We start from the raw sequence: 14304 nt of genomic DNA, 5'->3' as shown, positions 1-14304 counted from the left end.
TCTTCCTGCAGTCTATTTCCCCAGCAATGAGTCATTATAAATGTTGATATAGAGTTATTCCAGAATACATGCTTAGTGGAATTATGGAAGCAGAGTGCATAGAGCTTGCTCCCAATTTTGTAGGAGGAAGCAAGTATATTTCTGCTCATATGTGCCTATTCTCTTTCTGAAAAAAAGACCCAAGAAACTAGTTATGTGGTTGCTTCTGGGAAGGAGGCTTGGGAACTAGGGGGCTATTTGGGGGAAACTATCACTTTTTTAAATTTTTTTTACATATATTTCCTTTTTGCCATATATATATATATATATATATATATATATATATATATATATATATATATATATATATAATTCTTTGTACATATACAAACGTAGAACAACAGATTATTTTTCATCAGAAAAAGAATCTTAGAGATTTTCTCATAGTGAATTCTTGAGCATGTAGTTTAAATAGAAATCAAGTAACTTTATCTAGAAAGTTTGTTTCAATTACAGATAAAGCTTAATAAACATTGATATATCAAAACAGTTTATTCCAAATTTATTTGGCTCTTTTCAAAATCAAATTGGTCTTTGACTACTGTTTCTTCTGGTTAATTCATTAACAAAATCATAAAGCCTAACAAAATTGTCTAACTTTCCTCCAAATCTGGAGGAAATGCACACATTCGTTCATTGTTTCCTTCCCTGCTGTTATCAGCCTTCATGGATGGTTGTCAACCCTGAACTTGGTTCATTTCCATAGCCCTAGGTCTCCTTTTACATGGCTTCTCCTGGATCAATGAGAGTTCCAAGATCTTTACAGGGTGAGTTTTATTTCTCTGTAACTGCAGGCGACCAGTAAAACTGTGAACTCCTCAAGCTTCATTATCTGTGCTCCTTTTCCCCAAAAGGAGTTCATGCCTTCTCCTTTCTGAGTTTGGTTCTTCTCTGATCAGGTTCACCGCAGCAAGATTAACCTGTCATTAAAACATATAATTGTACTTCAGGTTTTTTTCCTCATTCTTAAATGGATGCTGAACTTAGCTCCAAACCCCCTTGCCAGAAAGCAGCTGAAAAGCCCTTGGCAACAGAAAGCTGATTATTTGCAAAAGTGGGATTCCTAATTGGAAAATGTGATGGAATGAAAATAGTGAGTCCCCAGTAATCTCCTTCTAAAATGATAATGTGTTCCACTTAATGAATATTAATGTGTCATATTCATGAGCCTGGAGAATTTGAACCTGTGAGATAAGAATTTGTTCTACCTACGAACAAGCATGCTCACTCATTCACACTTTCCCCATTCACATAGACAAGCCTGCCATTCTCGATGGCACACCTCTAGCAGATAGTAATTAGCGTGCATGCAGACACCTAATTGGTTATGAATTTTTTAATGATTTTTTTTCTGTTCCTGGTAATACTTACATGCTTTTATACTCTTTACTCTGTTCCCTTCTAGATCCAAACAGCAAATGATGATGTATTTTACCTCTTCTTTAATTTCAGTGCCCATAGGGAATGTGCAACCTATGAGGGGTGACCATAGTTAAAAGGACTGATGGTGTTATTAAAAAGCACAAAGAAATCTATACATCCAAATTTGTGTTGTGCATATCCAGACTTTACCCAAGGCTCTACACTTATTGCAATGATGTAGTTATTACTTAAAATATATTTGAAACTTTTCTTTGAAACCAGGTCAATATTCCCAGGAAACAGGGAAATAAAAGCCTGGATTATGATTAGTTTGGTGAAGCCAAACATGATTTGTTTCTTTAAGATGCAGTCTTTGCATAATAATCAGGGCTAGATCTCATCAGGCCCTTGGAACAACTGCAGCCTGTTCTTAAGATAATTCTACTTTTCAAAATTTTGGGCTTTGAAGAAAAGTATCAGTTACAATGGAAGACTTGTACACATAGAATTTATTTTTCCACCAGTTGAGCACATATAAATGAATACTTATAAGATGTTTAAAAAAAGTGACAAAGGGCTGGGATTGTGGCTCAGCGGTAGAGCTCACCTAGCATGCACGAGGCACTGGGTTCGATCCTCAGCACCACATAAAAATAAAATAAAAGTATTGTATCCACCTATATCTATAACAAAATAAATATTTTTTTTTTTAGAAAGTGACAAGAAATACATTTTGTGGTGGGGAAAAATTACATTTTTGCCCTACCATATTCTAGGGAGGATGAAATCAAATAGTTTGGGATATCTTTGTTTTCTTTTGTTTGGAGTTCAAAGCCAACCTTTGTATAATGGCTTTTTATTCTCACTGCTGAAATGTTGGCTCTGTGTAAGAAATGAGAAAACGGAAGGGAGAAGTTTCTGGAAACATGGAAGAAACTGGAGGCGGCCTAATGGGAGAGATCTTCAGAAAGATATGAAACCCAGAAACAAGTCCAGAGAAGAATTTGAGAAAGAAGAAACAAATCTGAGGGGTGATTTATTTAAAAGTAAAATTCTGAGTGGTGTTATAAATATGTCTCTACTGTGTCTCTTATGAAAGCCTCAGTGAAAACTCAGTTTTATTTTATGTAAATGAAGGTAAGAGAGGAGGGCTATTCTGAGAGTGTATAGGAAGGACTCCATCCCAGGACAGGGATCTGTTCTACTTGAGTGGAGCTCACAGTAGTGTAGGAACACATGGGGGTACTTCCTGTTCTTTCTCCAATCTCCAGCACCTCCCCTGAAGCTCCTCATAGCTTGTCACCAGCCAAGTGAATTTCTTCTTTTCCTACCAATGCTGATGAAGAAACTTTGGGGAAGTGTCATTACCATGACTCCAACCAAATCTAAGAAGAATCATGCCTGACAAATCTACTGTGGGTAAAATCAGCTTTATAGCCAATAAGGATTAGATAAAACCATAAGAGTGCAATTCAATACATGCATGTCAAAAATAAATAAAAGTTATAAAGAATATCTGTTCCACCAAATAGGGCAGATTTTCATTATTCTGAGTCTGCTCAGGTAAGTAAATATCCATCTGAATGGTTATATTGAGTTATTTGGAGGAAGTTACTGCTGGACACTGGGGGACTGAAACAGGCTACAATGTTTCAAACCAATCATCCTACATCTGAAAATCAACATCTTTTGAACTTGCATCTTTTTTTGCTTAATGCTTCCCTTGGATCACACAGCAGCATAGGTCGGGGTTAAATGCCCGAACACTGAAGTTGGAAGGCTGAGTTGGAAGCTCAACTCTACAATGTAGGACCCAAGGCAGAATTACATAACTTCTCTGTATCTCCTCTGCAGATGCAGATTAAAATCATACTTACCTGACAGAGCCATCATGAGGATTCAATGAATTGATTAAGTAAAAGACTTAGCCCAGTTCCTGGCACATAAGAAGAGCAGTGTCCATGTTAGCCCTCCTTATTTCACTTCTAGAAGATTGACAGGATGTCAGTGTCCCCTCTGGCCTTTCAGTCAATGGTTAACAGTATTTTGGGTGGGGCTGGTGTCCTGTTCGCTCACAAAGAGGTTGGTGTGTGAAGAGATCTCTCTTGGCACTGGAGGTCTGGTGCAATGATTTCTACCATACCACTCCCTTCTCTCTAGTTAGACAGGATCAGGAAGAACACTGGACTCTGACTCTAAAGCTTGGCAAATACTGAACTTTGATTCTGATATTTGGTTCTTTCAGAGTTACTCATTCACAAATATTATGGTACATCTTTTGGAAACCAAGAATAGGATCTGTGACTTTAATAAGAAAAACTTTTAGCACTTAAAAGAGAGATACCTGAAATTGATATGACTCAAGGAAATTAACAATTTCATAATGCAAATGTCAATAGTTTATATGACTGTAGTCTTAATTCTTCTACTTTTAACTATGATAAATAACAATATAGTTGATGAAGGATTATGACTGATACTCAGGGCCATCAGTGTTTTTAACCTATTTGGGAAGGAGAAAGAAAATGAACTAAGACATATATACAAACACAACAGAGAAATGGTAGTAAAATCAAGTTAGGAAAATATCTGTTATTCTTATACATTTTTAATTCTTTCTTTAAATATTTTCTTTATAAATATACCCATAGGCATAGTTTTTACAAAAACAAATAAAATAAACTTAGTATACATAATAAACTTAGTGGAATCTTTTATTCTCTTACTCACTTGTTCTCTTCCTGCAGTTTAGTCAATAAAATCCTCCACCTGTATACTCCCCTATCGCTTGTTAAAAATATAATGTGTACACTTCCATAGTTTTCTGCATGATTATGTCATAATCACAGATACAGAGTTTTTGTCTTTTCTCACTTAAAAAAATAGGTTATTTTGTACTCTTTTTTTTTGCATTTTCAAAGAATGTATCAATAAAGCCAAGTCAATTGGACTAACTCTAATTCATCTTTTTAAAAAAATGCTATAAAAATGTACAACGTGGATGCACCATAATCAACTATTCTCCTTCAGAAAGATATTCATTTATAGGATTCGGCCATTTTTATTCTTTTTCTAGATTACCCCCCCCAAAATGTTTGTATCTGTTTTATTTTATTTGTTTATTTTTATGTGGTGCTGAGGATCGAACCCATTTTTTGCCATACTGTAGTGACAGCTTGCTGCTTAAATTTTTATTTCCTGGATACTAAACAGTTTGTACATCTTTTCATAATTTTTTGGGTTTGGGGTTTACTGTCTGTTAAAATTCTTATGAATTCCCATGTTGCTTAACCCTGGTGTCATTTATAGGAGGATCTTTGCTTTTGGGCCCTAAATCCAATATTTGTCTGTTTACTTAATGATATGATTTGTCATTCAAAACTATCAATTTTTTGGAGGGGTTACCAGGGATTAAACTCAATAACACTCAACCACTGAGCCACATCCCCAGCCCTATTTTCTATTTTATTTAAAGACAGGGTCTCACTGAGTTGCTTAGCACCTTGCTTTTGCTGAGGCTGGAGTTGAACTTGCAATCTTCCTGCATCAGCCTTCCAAACTACTGAGATTAGAGGAGTGTGCCACCACGCCCAGCTCACTTTTTAATAGAGTTGCTATGGTTTGAATGTTAATGCTCCTCCAAAATTCATATTTTTAATTTTATCTTCCATCTGTTGGTATTAAGAGCTGAGAACTTTGAGAAGTGACTAACACACAAGGCCACAGCTTTCATGCATGGGATTAGTGCCCTAATAATAGTTGCATGAGGAAGCTTGTTTGCCTTTTCAGCCACATGAGGACACAGCAAGAAGGTGCCATCCATGAGAATGAGACCACACCAGACACTGCATGTGCTGGGACCTTGAACTTGGATTTCTCAGCCTCCAGAACTATAAACATAAATCACCCAGTCTCAAGTATTTTGTTATAATATCTTGTTTGCTTAATTCTTTCCTTGGATCATGCAACCTCATGGGTTAGTGGTTACGTGCCCAGACACTGAAGTTGGAAGGCTGAGCTGGAAGCTCAGCCCTACAATATAGGACCCAAGGCAGGATGACATAACTTGCCTGTGTCTCCATTCTGCAAATGGAGATTAAATTCATGCTTACCTGACAGTAGTATAAGACAGCAGTCAAATGCAACTATCTTTTCTTTTATAGCTTTGAAGTTTTTAGCCTGTGTCAGAAGGCTTTTCCTGCCCCTGGATTGTAAAAATTGTCCTCAAGATAACCTCTAAGTGCTCTATTACTTCATTTTCCACATTTAAGTCTTAAATCTACTTGGAAAGCTTTTCATATATTATATAAGTCAAGGTCCAATTTATTTTATTCCAAATGGGTAACCAGTGCTCTAACACCATTTATTAAAAATATGTTCTGTTCCAACTGAGCTAAGATTTTGATATGAACTCGGATGTATTCCTAGATTTTCTATTCTCTTCTTTTAATGTCATTATTTCTTCTGGCCAATGTTATGTTGATTTATTTACTGTAGTTTTATAATCATCTGAGGCCCTGCGCATATGAGTCATGCCCATGGCCAGTAACAGCTCTCCTTTATATTTCTTTTCTTCTTTTTAATTTTTGACTAGTATCTCAAGCTTATTTTTTCCATATAAACTTTAAGAATCAGTTTTTATGATCATAAGAAAGGCTCTTGACATTTAACTGAAATGTTATTCTATTTATTAATTTAGGGAGATTTTATATTTTGTGACCTTAAGTCTTCTACCCAAAGAGATGGCATGTCTTTCATTTGTTTAGATATTGTAATAAGATTTATATAACTTATCATGCTCATATAATGTCATTTTAACAATTTATTTCTAAGTCTTTTACAATTTATTTTTTCTATTAGTGTGGCATATTTTCTTCCTATTTCTATGAATAGTTAGCTATTCCTAACTTATAAGTCCTATTGTAAATTTAAAGTTTTTTTTAAGCAAGAATATACAATCTTTAAAAATCAATATTTGCATCCAGGCGTGGTGGCATACCTCAGTGAAAACATAGCAGCTAGGAAAGCTGAGGCAGGAGAATCACAAATTCAAAGTTATCTTCAGCAACTTAGTGAGGCCCTATGCAACTCAGAAAGACCCAATCTCAAAATAAAATAAAATAAAATAAAATTAAGTCTGAGGATGTGGTCATTGAATGGTCATTAAGTGCCCCTGGGTTCAATCCCTGGTACCAAAAATAAAAAATGAAAACAAAAACAGTTTTTTCTCTTTTTCAGAATTATGCATTAGAGTCTTTTTATTTGTTAGTACCTCTAAGCTAACGTTAAATTAGAATAGTAATCAAGGAAATTTCTGCCTCATTTTTTACTTTAAATATTAAATATCACCCACTTAATAAATATTTTCTCCTTTGTTTAGTAGTTTATTTTCACCTTTAATTCTACTTAAGATTTCCAAATAAGTTCAGCATTTTGCAAATGCTTTATTCTTTATTTTCTTGATATCGTGTATTGTACAAATACATTTCTTGATATTCACCACCTTGATTTTCCTGGAATAAACCTTCTGTGATTATAATGTATTATTATTTTGTAGAATCAATTTTCTAATATTGCAATTGTTCTGAGAACATACTATGCTTTTCTTTGCTATAGCATATTTGTTATATTTTAGTATTAAAATGTACACATAAATGGATGGATAAATGTCCATCTTTTTATCTCTGAATTTTTTGAATAACACAGAAATACCAATTATTTAAAGATTAGTTTAACTCAGTTGAAAACCCACCTAATCCTAGTACCTTTGTTTTCTTTTCATTGATAACTAGACATTCAAATTTTCTACTTATTGATTCAATTTTGGCAACTGATGTTGCTAGGAAATCATCAATTTGTTCAGGATTTCAAATTTATTGCCAGAGTTGCATGCTTGATGGAATGTTAATGAAAAATATAGAAAAATAAAATTTAATCTATAATGTTATGTAATGTAAATAAGCATAGTCATGTATTGGATGATATAAATGAAAAAAAATTGATTTAGGACCCATTGTTGAGTATTTTTTCGCATGGGATTCTGATATTTTCAAATGATATCATAAAGTTTATTAAAAAGAGAAGACATTGTAGTACAGTAGTTAAAGTAAGTTCTGAATTTGAGCAGACGGGGTCTCAAATGATGGATATTCCAGGTGTTCATTGTATTAGGTGAGCAATTTACGGGAAGTCTTCTAATCTCAGTTTTCTTATTGTAAAATGGGAGCAGTAAAGGTGCCTTCTTCTCAGGTTCTATGTGAACACCAAATGGTGCAGGGCAAGAGCTCAGCACAGTCTGATAACATTATTAACAACAACTTATTGTTAGCTAGTATCATCAGAAAAGCAGACTCTTGGAGAACCTGCTTCTGCAGTTTGATTTTTATTGCAATTGATAGCACTTAGGCTTCCATTGATTCTCACGTCTCTAAGGGATAAGAAGACCAAATAGTTGCTTTGATGATGTTAAACTTACAGGATTTTACTGGTCAAGAGTTCAGTCTAATGCAAGTTGATATGTAGATAGCAGAAAGTCTTTCCAACAAAGTTGTCAGATTGGCAAAGAGCAATGTGAAAATGAAGAATAATGGGCTCATAGAGGAAAAGCTGAAGGAAATTAGGAAGAGGTAGAAGAGTCTCATTGATGATATGCAAACCATTTTAAGTTTTCAGGATTTAAATCCTGTTTCCACCACCTACTGGCAGGTGTTTGAGACTCAGTGTACTCTCCTTTAAGATGGGCTACTGCTGGGAGCAGTGGCGCATGCCTGTAATCCCAACAGCTCCAGAAGCTGTGGCAGGAGGATTGCAAGTTCAAAGCCAGTCTCAGCAAAAATGAGGTACTCAACAACTCAGTGAGACCCTGTCTTTAAATAAAGTACAAAATAGGACTGGGGATGTGGCTCAGTGGTCTAGTGCCCCTGAGTTGTTCAATCCCTAATACTGGGGACAAGAGATGGAGCTACTAATACCATTTGCCTCATAAATTTATCTTGAGAATTAGACCATGCAAAGTGATTGAGTATGGTAGTAGATACCAAATAACTTCTTATATTAAGAGGAAGTCATGCAAATCAATGCAGACTATCAGCAGGGCTCTTGACGCCTGCCTATAATCCACCTACTCAGGACACTGAGGCAGGAGGATTACAAATTGTGGCCAGCTTGGGCAATTTAGCAAGATCCTCAATAGCTTAACAAGAACCTGTCTCAAAGAAAAGAAAGAAAGAAAGAAAGAAAGAAAGAAAGAAAGAAAGAAAGAAAGAAAGAAAGATGTGGGGATATAACTCAGTGGTAAAGTACCCGTGATTTAATTCCCAGTACCAAAAAGAAGGAGAAAAATGAAGACTGTCAGGTAAAACAGGGAGGATGGAATCTAAGTTCTAGGATGAACTCATAGCAGTTTCTTAAGTCTTTAGGGAAGATAATGGAATAGGGAATCCTAAGTGGTATGATTTGTAAAGAGAGAGATAATGGAAAAAAATAGTACACCATTATTTTTACTTACCTTTACTAAAACTCATAACTGGATCTGGAAGAAGCCTATGTGGGTCAGGGTCATGCTACTCAAAACTCAATTGAATTTTCTGGATGCTAATGTTATGGCAATGCAGGTAATAAGAAGTGACGATCAGTGTGCAGATGTGCATTTAGAAATGACCCTGTCCAGGGCAATGTATCTGCAACAAGATGCTGTGGAGGGAAGCAGAGCTGATAAGAATAGGTATTGGGGGAAAACAAACAAACAGAACCAGGGCCAGAGAGAGAGAGAGAGAGAGAGAGAGAGAGAGAGAGAGAGAGAGAGAGGATGAGTGACATATATTATGAATGTCGGAAAGTTTGTATTAGGACTTTTTCTCTATTACTTTTTAAGCATTATTTATTCTTGAAGTTGTTATTTTTGTTTTGTTGTCTTTTAATCAGTTTTTTTTTTTTCCTATGGTCATGATCATTATAGGAAAAGAAAGGGGGTTTTAAGGGAAAAGTCTAGAGTGGCTATACAATGGGGGTTCTTTCCTTGAACGCAAAGAGAACAATTTTGACGGATCACTGAAGAAAACTTATTCCAGTGTCATTAGTGAGTTGTGTCATTAAGGTAGACCAAACATGTTTATGTCTTTCCACGATGTCAAAATTTGTTGAATAACAATAAATTCACAGGCTAGAACACTTTCCTCAGTGGCAGTTCCCTGAATACTCCTAGGTCAACCTGTTAATCAAAAGTTAGACAATCACAGGTTCCAATCAATTATTCTCACATTTGAAATTCTCAAATCACACATCACACTTTTTTCAAATATATATAGAGAGGGTATATATAAGAGGATACCATAGGCTGGCCAGGTAGACAAGTGAGAGGAAGAGATGACAGAGGCAAAAAGAGGCAAAAAAGAGGCAAGGAGAAATAAATGCAACCATGAATGCTGAAATTCTGTGTATTTGGGATTTGCTCAATTTACCTGCTACTTGTACCCTAATATTCCTCTTACAGCTATAAAATAGCCTGATCACTTTAAACGAACAGCTGAACTTGCTGCACCCAGGCAGAACAGGAGGTCAGAGAAGGAAATTCATCAGTGAAAAGCAAGGCAAGAGCCTTGGGGGCATTGTGTTTGGATCAGAAGTCCTGCTTTCTTGAATGGGAGACGGAAAGATATTAATGACAACAAAGCCAAGTAGTTCATCATCAGAGCCATGTTTTTAACATGGATGATGTCTCAGCATCTCTAATCAAAAAGAGGGTTGTATAAGGGGAGAATAAAAGAGAATGGGGAAAAGGTTCAGAAGGATGATCCTGGAAATGCAAATTAAAACAAAGAGATATCATTTATCAACTACCAAATTGGCAACAATTTAAAAAGAATTATAAGACCTTGTGTTACCTGAATAAATGGAGAATGGGACTCCAATTGACACATTATTGGTAGGAATATTCATCAGCACACCCTTTTTGGACTCAAATTTGGCAATTTACACAGGAATCCTTAAAAATGTGCAAACTTTCAAAGCCACTGTTTTAGTTAGAATTAATTCAACTGTATGTAATTAAAAAAAAAAAAACACTTCTAAAGTGACTTAGAAAAGATAAAGACAATTTTTCCTTCTTTCTAGAGTGGGCAGTGCAGGACCCTATGGAGATGCTGTAGACCCACCTTCTATCTCATTGTTCAATTCATCCCAGTAAAAACATCTCAGGTCTTGGTAGGTCATGGCACATACCCGTAATCCCAGCTATTATGGAGGCTGAAGCAGGAGGATTGCAAGTTCAAGGTCAGCCTGAGCAAATTGGTGAGAACCCTTCTCAAAATAAAAATTTGAAAAGTAAAGGTCAGGGAATGTAGCTCAGAGGCAGAGTGCCCCTGGGTTCATTCCCTAATATCAAACAAACAAACAAAACAAAGAATTCTCAGGTTTTTGGTGGCTTCTTTGGTTCCAACCATCAGAAAGCACTCTGCCAGAAAAAGGCAGCAAGCAGACTTCACCTAGTAACACTTTTTAGACATACACTTTATTATGGAAACTTTGGATGTCAGCTTGTTTTAAACAGCTTTTTTTTTTTTTTTTTTTTCTGTGACCAAAAGACCTGACGTGAGCAATTTTAGAAGAGTAACAGTTTACTTGGGGCTTACAATTTTAGATGTCTTGGTCCATAGAAGGCTGACTTCCTTGCTCTGTACCTGAGGTATGGCAGAACCTGAGGTATGTTGGAAGAATGTCATAGAGGAAAGCAGATCAGGACATGGCCATTAGGAAGCAGAGAGAGTTCTTCTCTCACCAAGGACAAAGTATATACCACAAAGTCACACCCCAATGACCTACCTCCTTCAGCCACACCCTGCATGTCTACAGTCACTACCTAGTTAATCTCTATTAGGGGATTGGGTTAAAACTCTGATTGGGTTAAAACTCTCAAAACTCAATCATTTCACCTCTTTTTGGGGACACCTCATATCTAAGCCATAACACAACTGGTAGGGGACAGTGAGAAGAATTCACCAAGAAAATCAGTAAAGAGAGTTTATTAGAGGAAGATACACTACTAGTCTACAGCACGCACAGAACAAAGACATATCCATGTGGACTCAGAGTGAATATGGGCTTATATGGGCTTCTGATTCTTTGTTCACCTTTAGCAGGCTTTTTGTTAGGAGTGGTTTATGCCAAAATAGTGGTGATCGACAGATTTCTATGCCTTGCCCATAATGCTTATTGTGTATGTGACAAATCTCCACTCATGCTCCTCAGAATGGTTGGACAATCTTGTCTATACTTTGGGGAAGTTAGCTCCTCTGATAACTCAATGGGGGGGGGTGATAAAAGAAGGTCTTTAGGCTCCTTCAGATCCGCTCTGCTAATTGAGGTAGAGTGAGACCTGGGATGAGGGTCCTAATCTATCCTGCCTCAGACTTCTACTTCACTTCCAGTGCCTAGAGCTTCTGGTTGAAGAGGTGGATGGGAAAAGGTGAGATATATGGCAGGCATCCATGCCTCAGCAAGAATTCAGGGGTCAAAGTCTAAATGAAAAGCAGGGAACAATTACAGTAAACTCTGACCCCACTCTGCTTTTCTAAATGTATGTAAGAAAGTAATCAGAAGGTATGCCAACAATGAATATACACAGGTGTCCGTGGCAGCAGTACTACACCATGGGAAAATCAGAAACCACTAAGAATCCAAATAGGGAACTCATTTGATAAATTAAAATACATGTATTTGTAAGATACTCGGCAGCTATTAGCTGGTATATAAAAGTGTATTTCTTGACATGAATAATTGTGATATGTGACCAACTGAAATAAGCAATACACAAAGAGGTATAGCTGATATTATCCCAATTTTATAAGAAAAAGTGTAGGTAAATAATTAAAAGAACAGATATACATTAAAATGTTAATCTCTTGTTGATTGGTGGAATTATTGGCAGTTTTAGTTTTCTTCTTTGTTCTTCCTCATATTTCCTGAATTTCTTTCCTGAATACAAAGCATATTTAACAACAACAACAAATTTAAAACCAGATTTTTTTTGTCTCCTTTGCATTGTCAAAGACAGGTGCTTCTGTCTTTGAAATCTTGCTGTTTCTCAAACTATCACAGTATCTTCTGATTCTCCTACTTTTGACTGTTTCCAATTTAATCATTCCTAAATCAAACTGGCACATTAATTTCCCTTTAAGAATGACTCCTCCCATACTGTTTCACTGTTATACCTTAAATTCTCTGCTACAAAATCAATAAAAATAAATAAATAAATAATTTTTAAAAAGAAAAAAATTCTCTGCTATAGCTTCTTGAATTGTAACAAGCAAAAATTTCTTTCCTTGAACTTCAAGGTTCTTCACTTGATGTTCCAGACCTGCTTTTCCTGTCTTGTCATGCTGACATTTGCCCTGCCAGATGTGCTGTCGCTGGTCCCCAATACATCCAAGCCGTTTCTGCTCCTCTGTCTTTCCTTAGGCTGTTAGCTCTGCAAGAAATGTCTATCTTTTTCTGTCTTTGAGTGTTGAAATCCATCTTCCATAATCTTTAAGGCCCTCCTCAGATGCTATCTATCTCTTTCCTGAAACAATTCCAGTAGATGTGATCTAACTTTTGTAAGTTGTAACAGTTATCTTCTGTCTCATGTAATAGCTATTTTTGGACTTGTCGTCTCCCTTTTTTCTGCAAATTCCCTAAAGCTCAAGATACCACACTGTTCATCTTCATGCCTTCCATTATAGTTATCACAGAGCTTAAGTACAACAGGAGCTGAGCCAATGCTCACTGAGCTAGATTAAATTGAACACAATTTACATACACTGATAAGAAGGAGATCGCCACAGCTCATGGGGAAACAAAAGAGGGAAAACAGATTTGGCAAAGCAGTGGGGGAGGATGTTCCAAGACTGTAAAAGAAATGAGGCAGAGTGAGATAAATTTACAAGGAATAAAATATCACTGAACTTTAGTTTAGTTGAAAATGCAAGATGTAGGGATATTTTTAAAAAGTCATAACCAAAGTCTTTTGTCATCATGCATGAATCTCTATCCAAAAATGACATTTGAACATCTTGTCTTGGACATCTTCAGTGACAAAGAACTCTTTACTACACATGGAAGCTCATTTCTTTAGAAGATAGTTGCAATTGATGTAACTTGCTTTTCTTATATTGAGACAAAATAAGTTCCTTATCTTTGGCATTCCTCCCCTTCACTTCAAATCTTCCTTCGCTATGAGAGCCATTCATATATGTTTGGTCAAAGACATTGTGTCTTTTCCAAATCTTTCTACTCTTAAACTAAGCACTTTAGTTATATTCAATTATCCCTTGTACATCATATCAGAAAACTCAGGAAGAGTTTGTCTTTCCAGAAGGTGGATATCCTATCACTGGTATTATCAGCTCCGATGGTACATATTACCTATCTTCAACCTACTATGAATGACACACAACCATCCTACAGCATCTCCAACTCTCTCCTAAAAGGATCAAAACTGTTTTTCAACTTTATTAAATGTGAATTAAAGTATGCTTAATAAGTAACTATGTTTATAAACTATTATGAATGTCTAAGTTTTTTATTCCAAGCAGGTTGCCAGCCTCCAACCACTTCCCTTTGAAATAATGGAAGCTCCCAAAGAAGCTGAATGTCTGGATCATGTGGATTCACCCACATTCAGCCTGCCCCACTACTGCCACAGAGGCACATACCTATGATACCCATTAAGGCTCAGGGGGCAGTGCTCACCAAAATGAGTCAAACCTGAGGCAGGCAATTTTGAATCCTACCTTATTTTTTAATCTGTTAATTTCATCTCAGCCAAGGAGTTTGGAAATTAGAAATGAGACATGGCTGAACACATAATTCTCTAGGGGAAAGGACAAATTCAGATTTGGTGATTTACTGTCAAGCTACAGATAAACT

The 14304-nt window shown here is 36.1% G+C and overlaps 1 long non-coding RNA gene across 1 annotated transcript; it reads right to left on the bottom strand.

The window, feature by feature from the left end:
* Window positions 1-526: 526 nt before the first annotated feature.
* LOC124089191 (uncharacterized) lies at window positions 527-3536 on the bottom strand. The gene is made up of 3 exons (XR_006850657.2): window positions 3279-3536; window positions 1411-1512; window positions 527-959 (listed from the first exon to the last, which is right to left on the bottom strand). It is a non-coding gene; the product is annotated as an uncharacterized LOC124089191 (long non-coding RNA).
* Between the last annotated feature and the right edge of the window lie 10768 nt (window positions 3537-14304).

This window comes from Marmota monax, unplaced genomic scaffold (genome assembly GCF_021218885.2).
Source record: "Marmota monax isolate L192 unplaced genomic scaffold, Marmota_monax_Labrador192_F-V1.1 WCK01_AAM20220418_F8-fsc00005, whole genome shotgun sequence".
Lineage (NCBI taxonomy): Eukaryota > Metazoa > Chordata > Mammalia > Rodentia > Sciuridae > Marmota > Marmota monax.
This window is presented reverse-complemented; position numbering and strand designations above follow the sequence as displayed.